The following is a 26764-nucleotide window of genomic DNA, read 5'->3' on the forward strand; positions in this document are numbered from 1 at the left end:
GTGAGAGGATGGGAGACAGTGAGACAGACTCCTTCCTGCATGCGCCCCGACCGGGATCCACCGGGCAACCCCATCTAGGGCTGATGCTCAAATCAACGGAGCTATCCTCATTATCTGAGGTCATGCTTGAACCAATCAAGCCACTGGCTGCAGGAAGGAAAGAGGGGTAGAGGGGGCACAGGGGAGAAGCAGATGGTAGCTTCTCTTGTTTGCCCTGACTGGGAATTGAACCTGGGATGTCTATACAGCAGGCCAACACTCTATCCACTGAGCCACTGGCCAGGTTTGGTTGTTTTGTTAAACAAAAATCAATAAACCTCATTTCTTTTTCCTTAATGTAGATAAGAAAAAACAACAATATCCTTACTCTCAGATAAACCTAAAATCAGAGGCAGACATCTGGGCAGATCTCCAAATCTGTCTCTGCGCCTTAATTCCTCAGTAACCACCTGTCTCTGCAGCTGGCCAAGAGTTGTATGGGATTTCCCGTGAAACTGAGTTCAGCATCATCTTCCCTCATCCATTCCATGGACCTCATAACCCACATAATCTCTTCCCACCACCCCCTCAAGTAATCTCAAGAATGACAGTGGCTCTTCCCCAGAAAGACTGGGAATCCCTGAAGAAAACAGTATTTTATTTCACCCTCACTTAAAGTGTTAAAGTGAAAACTCTCTTTTAACTTTTGCTTTAAAACTAGAACAGGCCCTGGCCAGTTGGCTCAGTGGTAGAGCGTCGGCCTGGCGTGCAGGAGTCCCGGGTTCAATTCCCGGCCAGGGCACACAGGAGAGGCGCCCATCTGCTTCTCCACCACCCCCCCTCCTTCCTCTCTCTCTCTTCCCCTCCTGCAGCCAAGGCTCCATTGGAGCAAAGATGGCCCGGGCACTGAGAATGGCTCCTTGGCCTCTGCCTCAGGCGCTAGAATGGCTCTGGTTTCAACAGAGCAACGCCCCAGATGGGCAGAGCATCGCCCCCTGGTGGGCATGCCGGGTGGATCCCAGTCGGGCGCATGTGGGAGTCTGTCTGACTGCCTCCCCATTTCCAACTTCAGAAAAATACAAAACAAACAAACAAAAACAACTAGGAGAACAGAAGATAAAAAAAGGGAAGAACTTGGTGGTGGAGGGGGTTGGGCAGGTAAACCACCAATGAGTTACCGTTTCTGCCAAGGTAATTCCCATTTTATGCAGCCTCTGTAGGCAAGCTTCTGCTGTCATCTTTGGGCCCAAACTTGAGCTTCTGATAAATATGTTAGGGAAGATTGAGGCTTGTACTTATAACGCTTAAATAATTCAGGTTTGCTTCAGTCCAGGAAGAACAATACTAAAGTATACACACATGCGACATTCAAGCGTATGCTAGCTAAGGCTGGGCACATCTGCCTAAGCACGCTATCATCATGAGGTAGTAAATAAGCGAACTGAATGTGTAACAAATGACCCATGGTAATATTAAGTTTTGGATTCTTTTTGTCTGGCTTCAAGATTTATGAAAAGGAAATGTGAGCAGTTATCAGATACTGCCAGATTCAAACCTGAAACAAAATGCCCTACGAATCTTTTTTTTTTTTTACTTTTTTTTAATTTTTATTTTAATTATTCATTTTAGAGAGGAGAGAGAGAGGGAGAGAGAGAGAGAGAGAGACAAGGGGGAGGAGCTGGAAGCATCAACTCCCACACGTGCTCTGACCAGGCAAGCCCAGGGTCCCGAACCGGCAACATCAGCATTTCCAGGTCAACGCCCTATCCACTGTGCCACCACAGGTCAGGCTGCCCTACTAATCTTTAGGGTTTTTTTTTGTTTGTTTGTTTTTGTATTTTTCTGAAGCTGGAAACGGGGAGAGACAGACAGACTCCCACATGCGCCCGACCGGGATCCACCCGGCACGCCCACCAGGGGCGACGCTCTGCCCACCAGGGGGCGATGCTCTGCCCCACCAGGGCGTCGCTCTGCCGCGACCAGAGCCACTCTAGCGCCTGGGGCAGAGGCCAAGGAGCCATCCCCAGCGCCCGGGCCATCTTTGCTCCAATGGAGCCTCGGCTGCGGGAGGGGAAGAGAGAGACAGAGAGGAAGGAGGGGGGTGGAGAAGCAAATGGGCGCTTCTCCTATGTGCCCTGGCCAGGAATCGAACTCGGGTTCCCCGCACGCCAGGCCAACGCTCTACCGCTGAGCCAACCGGCCAAGGCCTCTTTAGGTTTTGAACCAGATAAAATTAAAAAGAATACTGAGATGGTATTGTGAACCATTAAAAAAATCTGTTGCTGTTAGTATTTGTCTGTGAGAAAGGATTTTCTACTTCCCAGGAAACCAACCCAAATACAGAAATATATGTAATGCTGATTCCTGTAATAACATTTTTATCACATTGAAACAGCTTCATCATATATAGTAAATGTTCACTTAACCTCAAAAAATATTCATTTTGGCCCTGGCTGGTTGGCTCAGTGGTAGAGCGTCGGCCTGGCGTGCGGGGGACCCGGGTTCGATTCCTGGCCAGGGCACATAGGAGAAGCGCCCATTTGCTTCTCCACCCCCCCTCCTTCCTCTCTGTCTCTCTCTTCCCCTCCCGCAGCCGAGGCTCCATTGGAGCAAAGATGGCCCGGGCGCTGGGGATGGCTCCTTGGCCTCTGCCCCAGGCGCTAGAGTGGCTCTGGTCGCGGCAGAGCGACGCCCTGGAGGGGCAGAGCATCGCCCCCTGGTGGGCAGAGCGTCGCCCCTGGTGGGCATGCCGGGTGGATCCCGGCCGGGCGCATGCGGGAGTCTGTCTGACTATCTCTCCCCGTTTCCAGCTTCAGAAAAATACAAAAAAAAAAAAAATTCTTTTTTTTCAATTAAAAAACTTAAGCAAAAAAATTTTATAAATTTCCTGTCATGTACAACATAAGAAAGAAAACTAGCCTGCATTTACACCCATTCAAGTAACATAAAATGAGTCTTGAGTTTTTGAAAAAGGTTAAAGACCAAAAGCAAAAAAATCTTTTAATATTCTACACTTTGAAATAAACCTTAAAAGAAAAATAATCTCTAAAACATTACATATAAAAATACAGCTCTGGCAAGGTAGTTAAGTAGAGTGCCATCCTGATACACCAAGGTTGCAGGTCAGGGCACATACAAGAATCAAGCAATGAATGCCTAAGTAAGTGGAGCAACAAATCGATGTTTCTCTCTCTGCCTTCTTCTCTCTCTCTAAAATCAATAGATGAAAAAATTTTAAAGACACAAAAGTTATGTAATATATAGTCACTAGAAATCCTTAGTAAAAGGTTGTAGTTCCCATGTCAGAGAAAACCTAGAGCCCTGGCTGGGCGGCTCCACTGATGAGAGCACAGTCCCAACAGGGCCAGCTTGCAGGCTCCATCCCCAGTCAGGACACACGCAAGAGTCAACCAATGAATGCATAAATAAGGGAAGCAATAAACCACTGTTTCTCTCTCTCTCCTTCCCTCTCTCTCAAATCAATATATAAAAATAAAACCTAGAACCCTCTCTTGCAGACACATCTTACAAGATGTGGCCAATTCTGGAAGGAAGGAGTAAGTTGGGTTAAGTGCCTGAAAAATCTGCTATGTATACTATGTGAGGTGTCTTCTCAATATAAAAGTCTATGATCCTCATAACATCTGAATCTCATTAGAACCTGAATTCTCTGCTCTCATTCAAGACACCTTTTCCCATCAGACGGAAAGGGGGAATGAGGAGGAGCAGCACAATCACTTTCAATACAGACAAATGTTCCTAAAATGCTCATAATGATTTTTTTTGGCACTGTTCCTAGTCTTCATTTCAAACAAAATTATTTTCACTTTTTTTGCGAAGACAACCAGTGTTCCTTTATCAAATATCTGAATGAGAGAATCTATAATCCATTCTCCTCTATTAGCCAGAGACATTTCAAAAATATCTACAAAAGCCAAAACAGAATGGGTAAACAAACGGTGGTATACCTAATGAACTCCTCATCCGAGCAACAACAGGACTGAATCTCAAAATCATTAAGGTAAGTAAAAGAACACAGATACAAGAGTAGAGAAAATGATTCCACTCATACAAAGTTCTAAAACAGACAAATTTATCTATGGTGAATGAAAAGAGACTAGCAGTGGGGTGCTGGTGGTGAAGACTGACAGGGAAGACAAATAAAGATGCTTCTGGGGATGTCTTCATCAGGGTGTGGGTTACATAGGTAATATGCAATCGGGAAAACTCACCCCACCATACATACACTTAAAATCTGTGTTTTTCACTGTACCTCAATTCAGGAAAAAACTATAAAAATACTTACTGATCATACCAATTCCCTGCTTGAGATCTTCAATGGCTTCCCATAACACTTAAAATAAAACCACTCTCCTAACATGACCTACAAGATCTTACATGAACCCTGGCCAGCAGCTCAGCTGGTTAGAACGTCATCTCGATATGCAAAGGTTTCGGGTTCAGTCCCTGGGTCAGGGCACAGATCAATGTTTCTGTCCTTCTCTCTTCCCCTTCTTCTTGCTCTAAAATCAATCAATAAATTAAATTTAAAAAGATCTTACATGAATTGGGTCCTGCCTCCCTCTCCATTCTTAATGACTAACATCCAGACACACCGATTTTCTTTCTGTTCTTCAAATACATCTCAATCTTTCTTTAGGGTTTTTGGATTTAAGGCCTGTTCTCTCTGGAATGCTCTTCCCTAGGTTAGCTTTACCAGATCCCAAATCAAATGCTTACCTCCTCATTAGAGAAAGCCTTCCCTGATCACACCATCCAATACAGCTTTCCCATTTTCCTCCTACAAACTTTCTGTAAGCACTCAATAAACTGTGCTGAATAAATTAATGGACAACTAAAAGACATGCCAAAATACCACCCACAGAGAATATGACTACTAGCTTACACTAGCTTTCATCATGCTTTCCACAATGCTATCTTTATAAATCTACTTGTTCATACTGTACACCTTCAAAAGCACTATGGCTAAATGTATGCAAAGTTATACACAGACACATGCAAACACAAAAGACAACAGGCATGACAAGATTAATAACAACAATTTAAGGCAAAAAAACAATATAATTGAGACTGCTACCATTAAAAGACACAATCACAAAGATAGGTCATAAACTATACCCCAAGCAACACAGTGTCAAAATATACAAACCAGCCCTGGCCGGTTGGCTCAGTGGTAGAGCGTCAGCCTGACGTGCAGGAGTCCCGGGTTCGATTCCTAGCCAGGGCACACAGGAGAAGCGCCCATCTGCTTCTCCACCCCTCCCCCTCTCCTTCCTCTCTGTCTCTCTATTCCCCTCCCACAGCTGAGGCTCCAGTGGAGCAAAGTTGGCCTGGGCGCTGAGGATGGCTCTGTGGCCTCTGCCTCAGGCGCTAGAATGGCTCTGGTCGCAACAGAGCAACGCCCCGGATGGGTGGAGCATCGCCCCCTGGTGGGCGTGCTGGGTGGATCCCGGTCGGGCGCATGCGGGAGTCTGTCTGACTGCCTCCCCGTTTCTGGCCTCAGAAAAATACCAAAAAAAAAAAAATATATATATATATATATATATACACACACACACACACACAAACCAAAAAGACAAGGGAAAGTTAAGAAAATCAATCACAATATAATTTGAACACATTTCTCTCAGAAATTTAAAAGAGCAAGACAACAGATAAAAATTAAAATGATACAAATATAATTAACAAGCCAGCTTTAACAGATGCATGTAACTCTGAATCCAGCATAGAATAATCCATTTGAAATATTTATAAACCTTCATTTAAATTAATGCATATAGTAAGATATAAAGAAAGTGTCAATAGTTACAAAATGTAAAAATGTTACAGCCATAGTCTCTAATCCTAAAAAAATTAAACACAAAAACTCACTATGATAGGGAAAATATGATATTCTAAATTAATTCCTGCCTCAGAAAGGAAATTAAAATAACAGACTTGAAAAATTAATAATGAGGACATAATACATCTAAATCTATGGAGATGTGGTCAAAGGCATCCTGAGAGAAAATGACAGACCGGTTTTTTATTTGTGAATAAGATACAAATCTTACCTAGCACGGTATTAAGAAGAATAGCACATCATAACTAGAAGGCGAAGCAAGGTAATTTGTACAGCACATGTTGGACCTTTAGAAATATAATAATGCAACTGACTCTCAGTAATCCAAATATATATGATCCATTTCCTGAATTAGACAATAATTTGTACAGTTGTATGTAAAAATTTGTTCTTATATTGATGATTAATTACTGTATTATTTTCCATATGAATTGTAAACCTACTTCTGCCAACCCCTGCATTTTGTTTTTGACCCCTGTATTTTGTGAATTAAAAATAGCAGCAGATGCCTGACCTGTGGTGGTGCAGTGGATCAAGCATCGACCTGGAACACTGAGGTCGCCGGTTCAAAACCCTGGGCTTGCCTGGTCAAGGCACATATGGGAGTTGATGCTTCCTGCTCCTCCCCCCTTCTCTCTCTCTCTTTTTCTCTCTCTCTTTCTCCCCATCTCCTCTAAAATGAATAAATAAAAATTTTTTTTTTAAATAGCAGGTTTTACCTCAACACTATCTAGGCTTCCCAAGGGCTGCTCAATGTGTACTCTAAGAATTTACATCCATTTCAATATTATACTGAGAAAAATCATTATGTGTAAAGAAGTCCAATCAAAATAAAAATATATTTCAATGTCAAATTTAATTTTTTCCTCTATTTGAAGATTACTCATAAAACTATCAATTCCCACTGATACAGATAACATGTATACAGTTAATCTCCCCAAAATGATGCTTATTTTTCACACTACAAGCTATGTGAACTGACCTATCATAGGAAAGATTTAAATTAAGGGAAATCTAAAGATTCTGCACTGATTTTCATTAAAGTTGGTACTGACAAAACCTCTATCCTAATTATCCTAAGTCGTGTCTTTTTTTTTTTTTTTTTTTAAGCAAAAAAGAGAGGGAGAGAGACAGGGACAGACAGGAATGGAAAGACATGGGAAACATCAATTCTTCATTGCAGCACTTTAGTTGTTCATTGATTGCGTCTCATATGTGCCTTGACCGTGGGGCTCCAGCCAAGCCAGTGACCCCTTGCTCGAGCCAGCAACCTTAAGCTTCAAGCCAGAGACTTTTGGGCTCAAAACAACAACCATGGGGTCATGTCTATGAGCCCGCACTCAAGCTGGTGAGCCTAGGCTCAAGCTAGATGGGCCTGCGCTCAAGCCAGTGACCTCTGAGTTTCGAGCCTGGGTCCTTAGCGTCCCAGGCTGATGCTCTATCCACTGAGCCACCGCCGGGTCAGGCCTTAGCCATGTCTTATACACAAAATTGTTTGAATATGCTTTCACTTGTTGGCCAACATAATCAATGTTTCTTCAACTCATCTGGATTAAAAAAAATAGTGCTTTAAAGTAAAAAAAAAAAAATCTCAATTTTACACTGGACCAGAATAATGAGAAGCTGACAGAGAAGTTGGTCATCAGCATCAGACTGAAGTAGGTAGGCCATTCCCAACATGACATGTAAAGAGCTGAGCAAAATGAAAAAGCTAGACAGCTGGGCTCAAAAGTATTGTTTCATTATTTAAGTATTATCTACTACCAGGTCAAAACATCTACTTCCCTGTTATAAATAAAACTGCTTAAGATCAAATACAAGTTGCTCTATAAGGTCAGCCTCAGGATCCAGTCAGGCCAGTACTCTGTCTCTATTCTCACAGAGTAACAGTATGAAAAAGAGTTTAGAATAAAAAAGCTATTCTATTATAGATTCTCCATGCCCTCGCTCCTCCTACTCGCCAGTGTAGCAGCTAGAGAGCTGGCCGTGGTGAGTATCACCCTTCCTTTACCCCATCATTTCACCATATTTAGTCTGGACAGAGTGAACCAGGGATGTTTAAGGGTTTTGTCATACATATTTCAGGTAAATTCTAAGGTTTAAAAAAGGGAGGCCATCTAATCTTCCAGTGACTTCCTTCAAGCCCCGTTCAGACAAAGATCACTGGAATCATCTAAAATGATAGTTCTGACCAGTGGTGGGATTCAAATAATTTAACAACTGGGTTCTCTGCTCTAATGACTGTATTAAAAAAAAAATAAACCGAAAGGCAATTTATTTATTTTTTTGTATTTTTCTGAAGTTGGAAACAGGGAGGCAGTCAGAAAGACTCCCGCATGCGCCCGACTGGGATCCATCCGGCATGCCCACCAGGGGGCGATGCTCTGCCCATCTGGGGCGATGCTCTGTTGCAACCAGAGCCATTCTAGTGCCTGAGGCAGAGGCCACAGAGCCATCCCCAGCGCCCGGGCCAACTTTGCTCCAATGGAGCCCTGGCTGCAGGAGGGGAAGAGAGAGACAGAGAGGAAGGAGAGGGGGAGGGGTGGAGAAGCAGATGGGCGCTTCTCCTGTGTGCCCTGGCGGGGAATCGAACCCGGGACTCCTGCACGCCAGGCCGACGCTCTACCACTGAGCCAACCGGCCAGGGCCCCGAAAGGCAATTTATTATTTCATACACTTAATATTTAAATAAGAACAATATAAGAGGCATGCAAAACTAATTATAAGAGTTTTAAAATATTAACGAAAAAATATTAAATAATACCTGACAAAAAATAATTAAATTATTATTTAAGATATTTCCATATTGCTTCTTTTTTTTTTTTTTTTTTTTTTTTTACATAGGCAGAAATAGACAGGGACAGACAGGAACGGAGAGAGAGAGATGAGAAGCATCAATCATTAGTTTTTCGTTGCGCGTTGCGACTTCTTAGTTGTTCATTGATTGCTTTCTCATATGTGCCTTGACCGCGGGCCTTCAGCAGACTGAGTAACCCCTTGCTGGAGCCAGCGACCTTGGGTCCAGGCTGGTGAGCTTTTTACTCAAGCCAGATGAGCCCGCGCTCAAGCTGGTGACCTCGGGGTCTCGAACCTGGGTCCTTCCGCATCCCAGTCCGACGCTCTATCCACTGCGCCACCACCTGGTCAGGCCCGTATTGCTTCTTAATTGGAATCCTCACTTGCAATTTTTTTTACCCATAGATGGAATGAACATGACTACAGGCACTTAGAATATGCCATTGTGCAGATGAACATTAAAAAAGAGCGAGAAATGTAAATTTGTGATTTCCACATTGGGCGGCTGCCCAGGTGCCCACCATAGAGAGAACCCTGATTACAAGTGCGATTTTAACAACCAGTTCGCTGAACTCAACAAAAAATTAAGTAGGTTCTGCCAAACCAGTGCGAACCAGCTGAATCCCACCACTAGTTCTGACTCATATGACAATCCTGTTATTCATTTGTGAAGCCATATACGTTTTCTTTCCAAGAAAAGCAAAAAGGAAACAAAACTTGTTTACACATCCACTTTGGAAAGGAAAGAAAGAACCAGACCAGATCAAGACGGTGTCAAACTCTTGGACAAAGTCACTGAAAATATATAGAGACAAATTTTGCACACTTCACTAAATAGGGATTTTTCACTCGAGTTTTCAAACTGACAATAAATCTCATGAGGTTAATTCCTATACCTTTCTATCTGGAGCTAAGGGTATAAAAAGGAAACAAACACCTTAAAGTCTAAGACATTTTTAAATTTCTTAGAAAATTGTTTTTTCTTTGATTAACACTACTACCTAATCAAGACAGTGTGCCCATCAACAACAAAAGCCTACCCATAGATGAAAATTTTCTGGAATTTACATATAATGATGGTTATATAATTTTGTAAATATAGTATTAAAAAGACTGAATCTTACGTCTTACAAGAGTGAATTTTAGCCTGACCAGGCAGTGGCGCAGTGGATAGAGCATGGGACTGGAATGCGGAAGGACCCAGGTTCGAGACCCCGAGGTCGCCAGCTTGAGCGCGGACTCATCTGGTTTGAGCAAAAAGCTCACCAGCTTGGACCCAAGGTCACTGGCTAGAGCAAGGGGTTACTCAGTCTGCTGAAGCCCCACGGTCAAGGCACATATGAGAAAGCAATCAATGAACAGCTAAGGTGTCACAACAAAAAACTGATGATTGATACTTCTCATCTCTCTGTTCCTGTCTGTCCCTATCTATCCCTCTCTATAAATAAATAAATGAACTTTAAAAAAGAGTGAATTTTATAGTATATGAATTAGATCTCAACAATGTTGTAAAAAATAACAATGATAAACCCAATACACATGAATCTTAAACATAAATGTACAGTGATACCTTGAGATACAAGCAGACTGACATATGAATTTTATAAGATACAAGCTGTGACTAGGTCTAAATTTTTGTTCGACATCCAAGTGAAATTCCAAAATACGAGTTGTGATTCCGGAAGTTGCCGCTAGTTGGCACGTTGGCGCACAAGTCCAGTATTGGCAGCACAACACCAGCATCTTGTTCCTTCCCATGTGTTACCTGCAGAATCAGGTTGAATCTCATGAGCTGCACTCGTTTTTGCATCATTTTGCATTTTTTACTAACTTTTTTTGTGTGCTATCGTGGGGCCTAAGAAAGTGAGTGTAAAGGACAGTGGTGAGAAGAGGAGAATGATGTCGATAGAAGTAAAGCAAGAAATAATAGAAAAACATGAGCGTGGTGTACGAGTGATTGAACTGGCAAGGCTGTATGACCACAATACATCTACAATTTGTACCATCTTTAAACAAAAGGATGCCATCAAAAGCACAAATCCAGTGAAAGAAACTACAATTCTGTCCCAATTAGGACAAATATCCATGAAGAAATGGAGAAGCTTCTGCTGGTGTGGGTGAAAGAGAAAGAGCTGGCAGGAGATACAATGACAGAGAATGTAATATGCGAAAAGGCACGTATTATTTACGGCAACTTGAAGAAGAAAGAACCATCAACCTCAAAAGAGGCAGCAGAAGATATGTTTAAGGCAAGTCATGGCTGGTTTGAAAATTTCAAGAAGAGATCTGGCATCCACTCGGTGGTGAGGCATGGTGAAGCTGCAAGTGCTGACATTAAGGCAGCTGAGGAGTACATCACGTTTTGCAGCACTTATCGCAAAGGAAGACTACATTCCCCTAAGAAGTGTTCAACTATGATGAAACAGGATTGCTTTGGAAAACAATGCCCCAGAGGGCTTTCATCACCGCAGAAGAGAAGAAGCTGCCAGGCCATAAACCCTTGAAGGGCCCTCTGACCCTTGCATTATGTGCAAATACTAGTGGTGACTGTCAAGTAAAGCCACTGCTAGTATATCATTCCGAAAATCCTCGAGCCTTTAAAACTCACAAGATTCTTAAAGAAAAACTGCAGGTTATGTGGCGCGCCAATGCTAGGGCATGGGTTACACGGCAGTTTTTTATTGAATGGGTAAATCTCGTCTTTGGTCCTGCAGTGAAGAAATATCTTCAAGAAAATAAACTCCCGATGAAAGCATTACTACTCCTTGAAAATGCTCCAGCCCACCCACCTGGTCTTGAAGATGACATTCTCGATGAGTTCAAATTCGTGAAAGTCCTCTACCTCCCACCCAACACGACTTCAATCTTGCAACCTATGGATCAGCAGGTCATTTCCAACTTTAAAAAGCTTTACACAAAGCACTTGTTCCGCTGCTGCTTTGAGGTGACTGAGAATACAATTCTAACCCTTCAAGAGTTTTGGAAAGATCACTACAACATCGTGATATGTTTAAGCATTATTGACTTGGCATGGCAAGAGATTACAAGAGGAACCTTGAACTCAGCATGGAAAAAGCCATAGCCTGATGTTGCAGACAGGGACTATGAAGGATTTAATCCAGAGACCGAGACCGAGGTAGAAGCGTTAGAGGAGATTGTGTCCCTCGGAAAGTTGATGGGTCTGGAGGTAGATGAGGGTGATGTAAATGAGCTCGTCGAGGAACATGAGGAGGAGCTCTCAACTGAGGAGTTGAAGGAGCTACAGATGATGCAACATACGGAGCTTCTGCAATAGATTAGTAGTGAGGAGGAGGTAGAGTCGGAGGAAGTGATTTCTACAAGTGAAATTAAAGACATGCTGGCAATGTGGGAGAAGCTTCAAGTTTCATTGAAAAGAAATACCCAGAAAACATTTCAACTGGTTGTGCTTCAGCACTTTTTAACGACACATCACATTTCCATAACATTTTAAAAGGCAGGCAAAAGCAAACCTCTTTAGATAGACTTTTATTCAAAAGTCCTACAAGTGAAAGTGCAGAAAGTACAGCCAAAACGGCAAAAACAGGTGATGATTAAATGAAAAATACGTAATGTTAAGCTTAGGTTAAGTTTAAAGTTAAGAAAGTGAATTTTTTTTTACAATTAAGTTTTTGTGGTTTTATTTTAAGTAAAGAAAGTGCAGTTTTAGTTTACACTTAGTGTTAAGAAAGTGCAGTTTTAGTTTACGTGTCTATAGTGCCTGCATCCCTTCCTCCCTCCCCGCACTAGTCTCTCTCCAAGGTAAGAATACAGTACTAAACAACACTTTTTTCTTTTATTTCATATCTTTTGTTATGAATTGGTAAAGTATACATGTGTGTTTCTTAATTAAAAACATGTCTTTTTCATAAGGTAGGGTGGTTTGGGGACGTTTCACAGGGCTGAACAGATTAAATCTATTTCAGTTATTTTAAATGGGAGAAATTTGTTTGATATACGAGTTGACTGATTTACGAGCTCGGTTACAGAACGAATTAAACTCGTATCTCAAGGTACCACTGTATTTACAAATTATCCCTTCCCACGTGTGTGTGTGCAGTGTGTGCACCGGAAGGGCCGTCAGCCAGGGAATCGACATTCTTTCAGAAGACCATTTGGGGGGAGGGGAGTACAGATTTTTAATACTTTTAAATTTAATTTTTCTTGGAATATTTCAGATATTCAAGACAGTATAAAATGATCAGTGAGGGGAGTACAAGTAAATTCAAAAGTATTAGTAATTTCCTATCTTGTAGGCTGGGTGGCATTTATTGCTTTCCTACTATTCTTTTTTTGGTTTTTGTATTTTTCTGAAGCTGGAAACGGGGAGGTAGTCAGACAGACTACTGCATGCGCCTGACCGGGATCCACCCGGCACGCCCATCAGGGGGTGATGCTCTGCCCATCCGGGGCGTCGCTCTGCTGCAACCAGAACTATTCTAGTGCCTGAGGCAGAGGCCACAGAGCCATCCTCAGCGCCCAGGCCAACTTTGCTCCAATGGAGCCTCGGCTGCAGGAGGGGAAGAGAGAGACAGAGAGGAAGGAGAGGGGGAGGGGTAGAGAAGCAGATGGGCGCTTCTCCTGTGTGCCCTGGCCGGAAATCAAACCCAGGACTCCCGCATGCCAGGCCGATGCTCTACCACTGAGCCAACAGGCCAGGGCCTCCTATTATTCTTTAAAACATATTTCCTGATTTAGGTGCTCTTTAGCAGTGGTCCCCAACCTTTTTAGGGCCATGGACCAGTTTAATGTCAGAAAATATTTTCACGGACCAGCCTTTAGGGTGAGACAGATAAATGCACAAAATAAAATTATGCAACCGGCGTAAAAACTATGATATTTTTAAATATAATTGTCGAACTTACGAGACAAGCGTCAAGAGTGAATCTTAGAGGATGTAACAGAGGGAATCTGGTCATTTTTAAAAAATAAAACATAGGCCCTAGCCAGTTGGCTCAGTGGTAGAGCGTCGGCCTGGCGTGCGGAAGTCCCGGGTTCGATTCCCGGCCAGGGCACACAGGAGAAGCACTCATCTGCTTCTCCACCCCTCCCCCTCTCCTTCCTCTCTGTCTCTCTCTTCCCCTCCCGCAGCGAGGCTCCACTGGAGCAAAGATGGCCCAGGCGCTGGGGATGGCTCCTTGGCCTCTGCCCCAGGCGCTGGAGTGGCTCTGGTCGCAACAGAGCAACGCCCCAGAGGGGCAGAGCATCGCCCCCTGGTGGGCGTGCCGGGTGGATCCCGGTCAGGCGCATGCAGGAGTCTGTCTGACTGTCTCTCCATGTTTCCAGCTTCAGAAAAATACAATAAATAAATAAATAAATAAATAAATAAAACATCATTCAGACTTAAATATAAATAAAACGAAAATAATGTAAGTTATTTATTCTTTCTCTGTGGACCAGTACCAAATGGTCACAGACTGGTACTGGTCCATGGCCCGGGGGTTGGGGACCACTGCTATTTAGTATATGTGATGTACACCACCACGTTTAAAAACAAAACTTTAAAAATTAAAAAACAATTATGTATGTTGGTATAATGTGACATATGCATTTCTAAAAATATCATACTGTGTAAAATTGTATCATGAAAATCACCAGGTTTATGAGGGAAAAGAAGTTTACAAGTACAACACTCAAAAATTTTACCAATGACATAAAAAAGGGGACCTAATTATAATGGTAGTAGTTTTATGCATTAGAAATGGTTAAATACATAAATGCCCAATAAACATGGCACTTCACCTTGACAAAAGACCTCAAGAGTGCTGTGGTAGTAGGCGTTGCAAGTCTGCAGCTTGTGAGTCACCATCCAGTGGCAGAAAGAGGGTAACCTGAAGTCGACAAAAGCTCTGACACCAGGCACGATGCAGGGTGCAGGTGGCGTTTTACTACTGAGTTGTGCACTTGAGACCTGTATGGTTTTGAAACCAATGTCATCCCAATAAATTCAATTAATAAAGAAATAAAGCTGTAACACCAGATGTGGATGGGTACGGCTCACAACATAGCAGTAAACTGAGATCACTGGGAGGTGTTTGAGGTGCTTGCCTGTGTGTGGTCTGTGAGTTCCTTCCTGGCTCAGTTCTGCAGGGCACAGTTTCCTGCATCTACCTCGCATTTCTTGCATACAAAATCACACACATAAGAAATGTGAACTTCCTACAGTGTTATTTACAAAAGTAAAGATATGGAAGCAACCCAAGTGCCCATCAATAGACTAGTGCAGTGGTTTTCAAAAGAGTGCACCAGGGTGCACTGGTGCGCCCTAGAAGATTTCCAGGTGCGCCCTATCGTATTCCAGACAAATATGTGCCTGTTGGGGACCAAAAAACCAACAGGGTTTTTGGAGTTTAGATTTTTGGGGGACAGAGGTGTGGGGAATTGGCTGTAAGCTGACAGTCTGCCCAACCCCCCACCTCACTTGCCTGATTAAGTTGCAAAATGCTGTTAAGCTGTGGTGCTGGATTGTTTACACTACCCCCCATGTTCCCTGGAAAGACTGGAGGCAAGTTTCTTCTATCCTTTGTTTGGTGTAAAGCAGGGGTCCGGAAACTTTTTGGCTGAGAGAGCCATGAACATCACATATTTTAAAATGTAATTCCATGAGAGTCATACAACGACCCATGTACGTTATGCATTATCCAATAAAAATTTGGTGTTGTCCTGGAGGACAGCTGTGATTGGCTCCAGCCACCCGCAACCATGAACGTGAGCGGTAGGAAGTGAATGGATTGTAATACATGAGAATGTTTTACATTTTTAACGTTATTTTTTTTTTATTAAAGATTTGTCTGTGAGCCAGATGCAGCCATCAAAAGAGCCACATCTGGTTCACAAGCCACAGGTTCCCGACCCCTGGTGTAAAGTATGGTGGGGGTTTTCTGCACTCAACACAATTAAGAGTAAAAAGAGCCTGACCTGTGGTGGTGCAGTGGATAAAGTGTCGACCTGGAAATGCTGAGGTCGCCGGTTCGAAACCCTGGGCTTGCCTGGTCAAGGCACATATGGGAGTTGATGCTTCCAGCTCCTCCCCCCTTCTCTCTCTTTGTCTCTCTCTCCTCTCTCTCCCTCTCTGTCTCTCTCTCTCCCTCTCTCTCTCCTCTCTAAAAATGAATAAATTTAAAAAATTTTAAAAAATAAACAAATCTTTAAAAAAAAAAAAAGAGTAAAAAAGAATTCTTCAATGTATTGACAAGGAAATGAGTTTGCCTTTCAAATATATGCCCAAACATTGAAGAAATTACTAGGACACATCAGGCTCATGTTTCTCATAAACACAAGAATGAAAAAACTTAACACATTCATGCCGGGACCTGCCGAATTTACTAAATCTTACTAAGAATGTATCTATATATATAAAAAGATGCATTTATTGTCATTCTTTCATTTTTTAACCCCTTTTTATAAATTCTTAAAAGCATAACTCAAAAAATGTAACATAAAAGTGTTTTTAATGTCAAAATAAATTTAATTTTGTCGTATTTATTTCATTTAATTACCATAAAAGCATGCTTGGACTTTGTATTTTTTTCTTTAATATCTGACTTAATTATTATAACATATTTCTCAGAAATCTGTATATAGTGCGCCTACAATTATTTGTAGAATTTTAAATGTGCCCCAACTTCAAAAAGTTTGAGAACCACTGGACTAGTGGATAAAAAAGATTGGTGTGTGTGTGTGTGTGTGTGTGTGTGTGTGTGTGTAGTGTATGTATACATATATATACATACACATACATACATACACTACACACACACACACACACAAAATGGAATATTACTTGACCATAAAAAAGAATAAAATCTTAACATTTCTGACAGTATACATGGACCTAAAGGGTGTTATGCTAAGTGACATGGCACCCAGAGAAAGACAAACAGCATATGATTTCACTTACATGTGAAATCTAAAGAATAGAATAAATAAAACGGAAACAGATTCATTAAAAAAAATGTGAACTTCACATTATACTCAATTCCCTATTACATTAAGCTGCATTGAACAAATTTGTATTTTCTTTATAGCACAACAGACTGTACTACTGTAAGACTGTAATACAACCATTTAAAAATGTGCTGATATCCCTGGCCAGATAACTCAGTAGGTTGTGCACAGTCCCAATACACAAAGGTTGTAGGTTCGGACCCCACTTGGGACATGTACAGTAACAGACTGGTTTCTTTCTTTCTCTCTCTCCCTTCCTCTCTCTCTCTCAAGTCAGTAACTAAATATTTTAAAATGTGCTGATATAAAAATACCTATGAAATAAATTGTAAAATAAGCCCTGGCCAGACAGCTCAGTTGGTTAGTGTCACCCCAGTGTGCCAAGGTTGTGGGTTTGATCCCCAGTCAGGGCATACACAAGAATCAACCAATGAATGAACAAATAAGTGGAACAAATCGGTTTCTCTCTCTAAAAATCAATTAAAAGTGTAAAAAAATTGTAAAGTGAAAAGAGCAAGGTACAAAACAGTATATATACTTTGATTCCTTTTGTTGTAAACTGGGGAAGAAAAGAGACAAAGGAGATGCTGGTAGTTTAAATTTTACTATAAGACCAAAAACAATTAACAATAATTGCCCCTGGGAAGTGATTTTGCTTTACATTTTATTCCTGACTATAATGTTTAAATTTTCTTTTTTTTTTTTAATTAATTTTTTTTTTTTTTGTATTTTTCCGAAGCTGGAAACGGGAAGGCAGTCAGACAGACTCCCACATGCGCCGACAGCGATCCACCCGGCATGCCCACCAGGGGGCAATGCTCTGCCCATCTGGGGCATCGCTCTGCTGCAACCAGAGCCATTCTAGTGCCTGAGGCAGAGGCCACAGAGCCATCCTCAGCGCCCTGGCCAACTTTGCTCCAATGGAGCCTTGGAGGGGAAGAGAGAGACAGAGAGGAAGGAGAGGGGGAGGGGTAGAGAAGCAGATGGGCGCTTCTCCTGTGTGCCCTGGCTGGGAATCGAACCCGGGACTCCTGCACACCAGGCCAATGCTCTACTACTGAGCCAACCGGCCAGGGCCTGAATTTTCTAATCATGCCGAAAAGAACAACATGATAGATTGTAGGTGTCTTTATGTTATTTTGTTTTCTTCTTACTTCTCTTTTTGTTAAAAATAACGGAGTATAGAACAACTGGAATTCTCATGCACTGCTGGTGGGAGTGTAAAACAGGACAACCACTTTGGAAAACAGTCTGGCGGTTTCTTAAGCAGCTAAACATACCTTACCACATGGCTAAGTCAGTCTACTCCTAAGTATTTACCCAAGAGAAAATAAAAGCATATATCCATAAAAACTTGTACACAAATGTTCACAGCCACTTTATTTGTGATAGTCAGAAATTGGAAACAACCTAAAATATTCGTTAACAGGTGAATGGATAAACAAATTGTGATATATCCATACAACAGACTATTACTCATTAATGAAAAGGAACTGATATATGCAACATGAATTAATCTCAAAATGGTGATGAGTAAAAGCCAGCTTAGAAAAAAAGTATATATTACAATGATTCCATTTATATAAAATGCAAACTAGTCTACAGTGACAGGAAGCTGATCAGTGGCTGCCACGGGAAGGAGAAAAGACAGGGGAGGGGAGAGAAGGATTACCAAGGGGCATAAGAAAAACTGGGGGGGAAAATAAATTACTATCTTCATTGTAGTGATGGTTTCACAGGTGTGTATGCTAAAACTTATCAAACTGTAAGCTTTAATATATGTAGTTTGTGATATGCCTATTATCCTTAATAAAGATGTTTAAACACACTATTAAATATAACAGAGTCTGCCAAAAATGTATACAGAATACACAGCGGTAACCCTCATACACTGTTGGTGGAAATGTAAAATGCTGCAGCCATGGTGGATAACATTTTGGCAGCTCCTCAAAAACTTAAACACAGAATTACTGTATAAAACCAGCAATTCCACTCCCAGGTATATATCTAAGAGAAATGAAAAAATATATATATCCATGCAAAAATTAGCATATGAATATTCATAATAGCATTATTCATAATAGTGAAAAAGTAGAAACAATCCAAATGTCTACCAACTGATGACTGTATAAATAAAATGTGGTAAATTCATACCATGGAATATTATTAAGCAGTAAAAAAGAATGAACTACTGATACACAGGTGAACTCTGAATAAATCATGCTAAGTTAAAGAAGCCAGATACAAAAGGTCACATGTTAATTCTATCTATATGAAATCTTCACAGGCCCTGGCCGGTTGGCTCAGTGGTAGAGCACTGGCCTGGCGTGCAGGAGTCCCGGGTTCAATTCCCGGCCAGGGCACACAGGAGAGGCGCCCATCTGCTTCTCCATCCCTCCCCCTCTCTTTCCTCTCTGTCTCTCTCTTCCCCTTCTGCAGCCAAGGCTTCACTGGAGCAAAGTTGGCCCGGGCGCTGAGGATGGCTCCATGGCCTCTGCCTCAGGTGCTGGAATGGCTCTGGTTGCAACAGAGCTACACCCTGGATGGGCGGAGCATCACCCCCTGGTGGGCGTGCCGGGTGGATCCCAGTCAGGCGCATGCGGGAGACTGTCTGACTGCCTCCCCGTTTCCAGCTTCAGAAAAATACAAAAAAAAAAAAAAAGAAAGAAATGTCCACAAACAAAATCTATAGACAAAAAAAGTGGTCCCCAGGGGATAAGGAGAGAGAACTGGGATTGACTGCTAAGAGATACAAGGTTTCCTTCTAGGGTGATGGAAAAGTTACATAATTAGATAGTAATGGTTGTACAACCTATTGACTATACTTTGTACACTTTAAAACAGTGAATTTTACATTATGTGAATTATATCTCAATAGAAGTATACAACCTCAAATAAACTTTTTAAAAACAAAATAGATAAAAATCACCAAAATATCTAAAACCCTCGGTCACTTTTCAGATAAGCAGAATAAACAATTCTTGCTTAGGAGAACTAGTTCTACCCCTCCTTGTCTGTAGTCACCAAAGTTCACATGACTGAACATCTAACAATTACCTTCTAACGGATTAATATTTCACTTCTGCCTTCTCTCCATTACTAAAATGCTATTCCATCCTTCAAGAATCAAATTAAATTCCGACTCATCCATGAAGAGCACTCCAGCTGTCAAAAACTTTTTTTTTTCTCTTATCCCCACAGAACAGATAATATAGAAACAATATGCTTCACAAGCCTTGTTTTCTAGGAGGTAAAAGTGAATGGACCACCCCCACTCTTCATTTGGCAGCAGTGTAGAAAAAAGAATGAAAGGGCAATGGCTGGGAAGCTCTGTTTGTTAGAGAATCATCCCCATATGCCAAGGTTGTGAGTTTGATCCCCAGTCAGGACACATACAAGAATCAACCAATGGCCCTGGCCAGTTGGCTCAGCAGAAGATCATTGGCCCGGCGTGTGGAAGTCCCAGGTTCAATTCCCGGCCAGGGCACACAGGAGAAGTGCCCATCTGCTTCTCCACCCTTCCCACTCTCCTTTCTCTCTGTTTCTCTCTTCCCCTCCCGCAGCCAAGGCTCCACTGGAGCAAAAAGTTAGCCCGGGCACTGAGGATGGCTCCATGGCCTCCACCTCAGGCACAAGAATGGCTCCAGTTGAAGCAGAGCAATGCCTCAGATGGGCAGAGCATCACCTCCTGGTGGGCATGCCAGGTGGATCCCAGCTGGGCGCATGCAGGAGTCTGTCTGCCGCCCCCCCACTTTTCACTTTGGAAAAATACAAAATAAAAAAGAATCAACCAATGAATGCATAAATAAGTGGAACAATAAATCAATGTTTCTTTCTCTCACTCTCCCCTTCCTCTCTCTCTAAAATCAACTTTAAAAATTAAAAAATTATAATAACTAAGGTGCCTAACCTGTGGTGGTGCAGTGGATAAAGCATTGACCTGGAATGCTGAGGTCACCAGTTTGAAACTCAGGGCTTGCTGGATAAAGGCATGTAAAAGAAGCAACTATTGTGAGTTGATGCTACCTGCCCCCTCCCCACTCACCCTTCTCTGGAAGGAAGGAAGGAAGGAAGGGAGGGAGGGAGGGAGGGAGGGAGGGAGGGAGGGAGGGAGGGAGGAATACTGAGGGATTAACTTAACTAAGGAAGTAAAGACTTATACAATTAAAACTATGAAATAGTGCTGAAAGAAATTAAAGGAAAAAGAAATTAGAGCCTGGCCCGGCAGTGGCACAGAGGATGGAGCATTGGACTGGGACCCAGAGGATCCAGACTGGAAATCCTGAGGTCACTGGCTTCAACGTGGGATCACAGACATGACCCCACGGTCTCTGGCTTGAGCCCAAAGGTCAGTGACTTGAGCAAGGGGTCACTCGCTCTGCTTTGGCCCACAGCCCCATCCCCATTAAAGCACAAATGAGAAAGCAATCAATGAACAACTTAAGGAGTCACAATGAAGAAGTGATGCTTCTCATCTCTCTCCCTTCCTGCCTGTCTGTCCCTATCTGCCCTTCTCTTTGTTTCTGTTGCAAAAAAAAAAAAAAAAAAAAAAAAATAGATACATAAACACAGTCAACAGTTCAAATGCTATAGAAATGTTTGCCTGAAACCTATATACTTTTACTGATCAGTCACCCCATTAAATTCAATTTCTAAATAAAAAAAGATATAAATAAATGGAAATACATCTCATGTTCATAGATTAAAAGATTTTTGTTAAAATGTCAATACTACCCAAAGTCATCTACATATTCAATGCAATCCCTATCAAAATTTCAATAACATTTTTGCATAAATAGAAATGCCTATCCTAAATTCACATGGAATTTCAAGGGGCTCTAAATAATAAAAACAATCACGAAAAAGAATAAAAATGGAATACTTACACTTCCTGATTTTAAAACTTCCTACAAAGCTACAGTAATCAAGAGTTTGGTATTGGTATAAAGACAAATCTAGAGGCCAATGGAACAGAGCAGAGAGACCAGAAATAAGCCTTTGAATATATGATCAAATATTTTTTGACAAGGTTGCCAAGGCCATTCAATGGGAGGAAGGAATGGTCTTTTCAACAAATGATGCTGGAAAAATTGGATATCCACAGGCAAAAGAATGAAATCAGACCTTTATCTAACACCATATACAAAAATTAATTTAAAATGGATCTAGTACCTGCCTGACCTGTGGTGGCGCAGTGGATAAAGCATAGACCTGGAACACTGAGGTCATCGGTTTAAAACCCTGGGCTTTCCCAGTCAAGGCACATATGGGAGTTGATGCTTCCTGCTCCTCCCCCTTCTCTCTCTCTCTCTCTCTCTCTCTGTCTCCTCTAAAATGAATAAATTTTTTAAAAAACAGCATTATAAAAAATGGATCTAGGATGCTCTGGTTTCTCTTCAGATCATATAAATCTTTCACCTTTTAAAAAATGGATCTAGGACCTTAATGTAAGACAAAACAACAAAATGCATAGAAGAAAATATAAGACAAAAGTGTCATGACATTGGATTTGGCAATGCTTTCTTGAATATGGCAATTAAGGCACAGGTAACAAAAGAAAAATAGACAAATCAGACTTCATGAAAACTTAAAAATTTTGTGCATCGAAAGGTACTATCAACAGAGTAAAAAGATAATACTGAAAATGAGAGAAAATATTTGCAAATCATGTACCTAAAAATGGATTAATTTCCAGAATATAGAGAGAACTCTTAAAGTGCAACAAGAAACAACCCAATTTAAAAACAGGCAAAGGATTTGAATAGATTTTTCCAAAGAACATATTCAAATGGCCAATAAACACATGAAAAGTTGTTTAACATCACTAACATTAGTAAAGTGCAAATCAAAACTATAATGGCCCTGGCCCGTTGGCTCAGTGGTAGAGCGCTGGCCCAGTGTGTGATGTCCTGGGGTTGATTCCTGGTCAGAACACACAAGAGAAGTGACCATTTGCTTCTCTACCCCTCACCCTCACCTCTTCTCTTCCTCTCTCTCTCTTCCCCTCCTGCAGTCATGGCCCAACTGGTTCAAGTGCATTGGCCCCTGGCACTGAGGAGGGCTCCGTGGAGCTTCTGCCACAGATGCTAAAAATAGCCTGGTTGTGAGCATGGCCCCAGACAGGGGTTGCCAGGTTGATCCCGTTGGTGGGTCAGGGTGTATGCAGGAGTCTGTCTATCTCCCCTCCTTTCACTTGGAAAAGAAGAAAAAACAAACAAACTGCAACAATATATCACCTGATACCCATTAGGATGGTTACTATCAAACAGAAAAAAATGTTGGTGAAGATGTGGAGAAATTAACTCTTGTGCTTGCTGGTCAGAATGTAAAATGGTCCAGCTGCTATAGAAAATAGTGTGGCAATTCCTCAAAAAAAAAAAAAAAAAAAAATTACTGTGTTATCCAGCAATTCCACTTCTGGGTATATACGCAAAAGAACTGAAAGCAGGGCTTTGAACAGATATCTACAGATAGTATGGTATATGTAAACCACATTCTTAGAAGGATTATTCACAACAACCAATGAATGCTGAATAAAATATAGACATACAGTGGAATACCGTTCAGCCTTAAAAAGGAAATTATGACACATGCTACAATCTGGGTGAACCCAGAGGATGTTATACTAAGTGAAACAAGCCAGTCACAAAGAGACAAATATTGTATTATATGATTCTACTATGTCAGCTACTATCTAAAGAACTCAACAAATTAGAAAATTGTTTGTTTTTTATAAATAAAGAAGCGCAGAGGATAGAAACAATTTCACAAATGGTCAACAAATGTGAAAAAAAATCTTTTTTTAAAAAGGTTTTACTTATTCACTTTAGAGAGAAGAGAGAGAAAGAAGGTGGAGGGAGCAGGATGTATCAACCACCATATATGTGCCCTGACCAGGCAAGCCCAGGGTTTCAAACCTACGGCGTCAGTGTTCCAGATCAATGCTTTATCCACTGCACCACACAGGTCAGGCAAAAAAAATCTTCAACTATATTAGTAATCAAGGAATGGAAAAATTAAACAAGCCATCAATTTTTCACCTATAAATTTAGTTTTGGGGTAGAGGGAAAAAAGGTATCTTGAAGAAGCGGAACTGTTTTCTAATTCACACTCACTGTCTTTACTTCCTCACATCCCATTCAGTTATTCCAATCTGCTTTTTCACCTTCCACTTCTAGAACTCTGGATAGTACTACCAATGACCAAAACCAATAAGCTCCACAATGCCAAATCCAACTGAGCATCTTACCAAACATCTTAGAAATGCCGATAAAGCCTGACCTGTGGTGGCGCAGTGGATAAAGCGACAACCTGGAAACGCTGAGGTTGCTGGTTCAAAACCCTGGGCTTGCCTGGTCAAGGCACATATGGGAGTTGATGCTTCCTGCTCCTCCCCCCTTCTCTCTCTCTCTCTCCCCTCTCTATAATGAATAAATAAAATCTTTAAAAAAAAAAAAAAAAAAGAAATGCCGATAAAAGGACCCATTCTCCATCTTCCAGAAATGTATCTCTTTTTGATTCAGTAATATCAATCTCCTGCTTTTTCTCTTACCTCATTGGCTGTTTCTGTTCTGTGCTCAATCTTCTTCCTCCACCTGGTGGAGTCCACCAGACCTCAAACTATGGAAGTGCCTGAGCCTCAATTTTCACTATCTATTCTCTTTCTCCCTCAGTAATCCCATAGAGTCCCAAAACTTTGATATCACCTGTTTAACAGACCCCTCCCAAATTTTTATCTCCAGCTCTAGGCTCTCTCTGTTGTGAGTTCCAAGCCTGTACATCCAACTGCCTCCTCAACATACAGACTTCATAACTAACATGTATCTCAAATTTAAAATTCTTCTCCTTCTCAGTAAATGGCACCATCTATTTGTAGTTGTTCAAAACAAATATTGATAAGCAATGACTTCTCTCTTTCCCTAACCAATACATTCCCAAGTCTTATACATTCTTCCTCCAAAATATTTTTTAAATCTTTCTACCCTTCTCTACCTCCATTGTCATGGACCTAGTTCAAGACATTGCAAACAGCATTGTAACTGGTCTTCCCGTAGCAGTCATATTATGATCCTTACCTACTTAAAACCTTCAAAGAATTCCCATAATAACTAAATTCCTAATCAGGGCATCATCTGCTCCTATCTTTGAAAGAATATACAAAGCCAAAAAGATACAATGTTAATATCTGTAGGCAGGGAAAGTATGCCTACTTTTCCTCATTTTGCTTGTCTGAATTTTTAAATTTTCCTCTGAGCAATACCTGCTACTTGCTTATTAAGAAAGAGGAAATGGCCTGACCTGTGGTGGCGCAGTGGATAAAGCGTCGACCTGGAAATGCTGAAGTCACCGGTTCGAAACCCTGGGCTTGCCTGGTCAAGGCACATATGGGAGTTGATGCTTCCAGCTCCTCCCCCCCTGTCTCTCTCTCTCTCTCTCTCTCTCTCTCTCTCCTCTCTCCCTCTCTCTCTCCTCTCTAAAATGAATAAATAAATAAAAAAATAAAAAAAAATAACAAATAAAAAAAAAAAGAAAGAGGAAATGAGCCTGACCTGTGGTGGCGCACTGGATAAAGCATCGACCTGGAACACTGAGGTTGCCAGTTCGAAACCCTGCCCTTCTCTGGTCAAGGCACATGGGAGTTGATGCTTCCTGCTCTTCCACATTTCTCTTTCTCTTTCTCTCTCTCTCTCTCCTGCTCTTCCACCTTTCTTTCTCTCTCTCCTCTCCTCTCTAAAATGAATAAAAACAAATAAATTTTTTTTAAAAGTTAAAAAAAAGAGGAAATGATATTGCTAAATATTACTTATTACATCGCATTTTACATGCTAACCAGAAAAGGAAACAAAAAATTGTAGGTAATCTCTAATTGTTATAAACTTAGATGAAAATACTAGCAAACATATATCAAACTCTAAGGATTACTGGTGATATTTCCCTCCTTTACTTTATATTTTGTAACAATTACAGTTGTAACAGTATAAAAATGTTATGCTATAAAGCTCATTGTCTTCTGCAATCTGGCCACAATCCACCAAACCAGCCTTTCTTCCAACTACTCACTTTCCCAAGCTTTCCACTCCAACGCTGCACTCTCACATCTCTTTTGCTTTAACTCGAATACCAACCCTGGAATATCCTCCAACCTTTCTAAACTCTACTCATCCTCCACGCAGGAAGCGGACGGTAGGAATGGCGACAGGTTGGAGGGAGATTCCAAGATTCTTTTTGGTAAACCCACAACTTGCTAGTGCTGGGGCCAATTCTCATCTCCAACCCCATTATAGACCACCAACTAACAGCTAACAACCTGAAAGCTCCGGCCACTGGGGCTCACGGGACCCCACCCCCACCCCTCAGCGAGCGCTGCGCCCCTTAGAAAAGGACGCCCCCCGACCACGCATATACACAAATTCCGGGTTCCCGCTTTGGAGACTCGCCCGAGGTACACACTCGCCCGGGATCCAGCCTCCTCCCTCCGATCCTCTCCTCCCTGCACTCACCCGCCGCCTCCCCCTTCTCTGCACCTGGGGCAGCAGCCAGCTGAGTAGGGCAGGGGCGCGCACGTGCCCGCGCCACCCCCGCCCAGACAAGGCCCCGGAGAGCAGAGCGCGCTCCCGGCCGGTCCCATCCCGCTCCCGCCAACACTCACCCTCACCCTGGTCCCGTCTGAAACGCAGGCCGCGTGGGACGCCGCCCGACAGCACCGGGGAGGTGAGGGAGCGAGCAAAACCCCGCGAAGCTCCCGCTGGCCACGAAGCCCCAGCGACCCCAGAGCCCGCGGAAGCACAAGGCTCACTGCACCCCGCCCGGCCCCTTCTGCCCTGCACGTCACCAGCAGGGGCGGGGCGGGGCGCGCGCGGCGGCGGCGGGGGCGCGCGCGGCCAGGAGGCGGAGCTCAGTGGAATGTGGGCGGGGCCGGGCGGGGCTGGCCCTGGCTCAGACCCTAGTCCAGACCCGAGTGGCCCCTTTTCCTGGGAAGTATGGGCATCGCTTATGGTAGTCACCATCATTTATTGTTTCCCTTCCTAGAAGGAAACGGAGTGTTCCAGCCCCAAGTTTGACAGAATATTCATTCTGCAAACATTTATGAAGCTTACACAATACAGCATTAACAACAGTGGCTATGATTTTTTGCCTATCATCTTGCACCAAGCTTTGTGC

The 26764-nt window shown here is 42.2% G+C and overlaps 1 protein-coding gene across 4 annotated transcripts in view; it reads right to left on the minus strand.

The window, feature by feature from the left end:
* The window catches only part of YEATS2 (YEATS domain containing 2), a 121054-nt gene extending 94636 nt beyond the window's left edge, over window positions 1-26418 (minus strand). For 3 of the 4 annotated variants that reach the window (XM_066347210.1, XM_066347212.1, XM_066347208.1), the window contains exon 1: window positions 26253-26418. The gene's annotated coding sequence lies outside the window, so the exon portion shown is untranslated. Of the gene's footprint in view, window positions 1-25152; window positions 25177-26252 lie in introns of those variants that run through there. The other variant, XM_066347209.1, reaches the window with a different exon arrangement.
* Between the last annotated feature and the right edge of the window lie 346 nt (window positions 26419-26764).

Source organism: Saccopteryx leptura, chromosome 8, assembly GCF_036850995.1.
Source record: "Saccopteryx leptura isolate mSacLep1 chromosome 8, mSacLep1_pri_phased_curated, whole genome shotgun sequence".
Taxonomy (NCBI): Eukaryota; Metazoa; Chordata; class Mammalia; order Chiroptera; family Emballonuridae; genus Saccopteryx; species Saccopteryx leptura.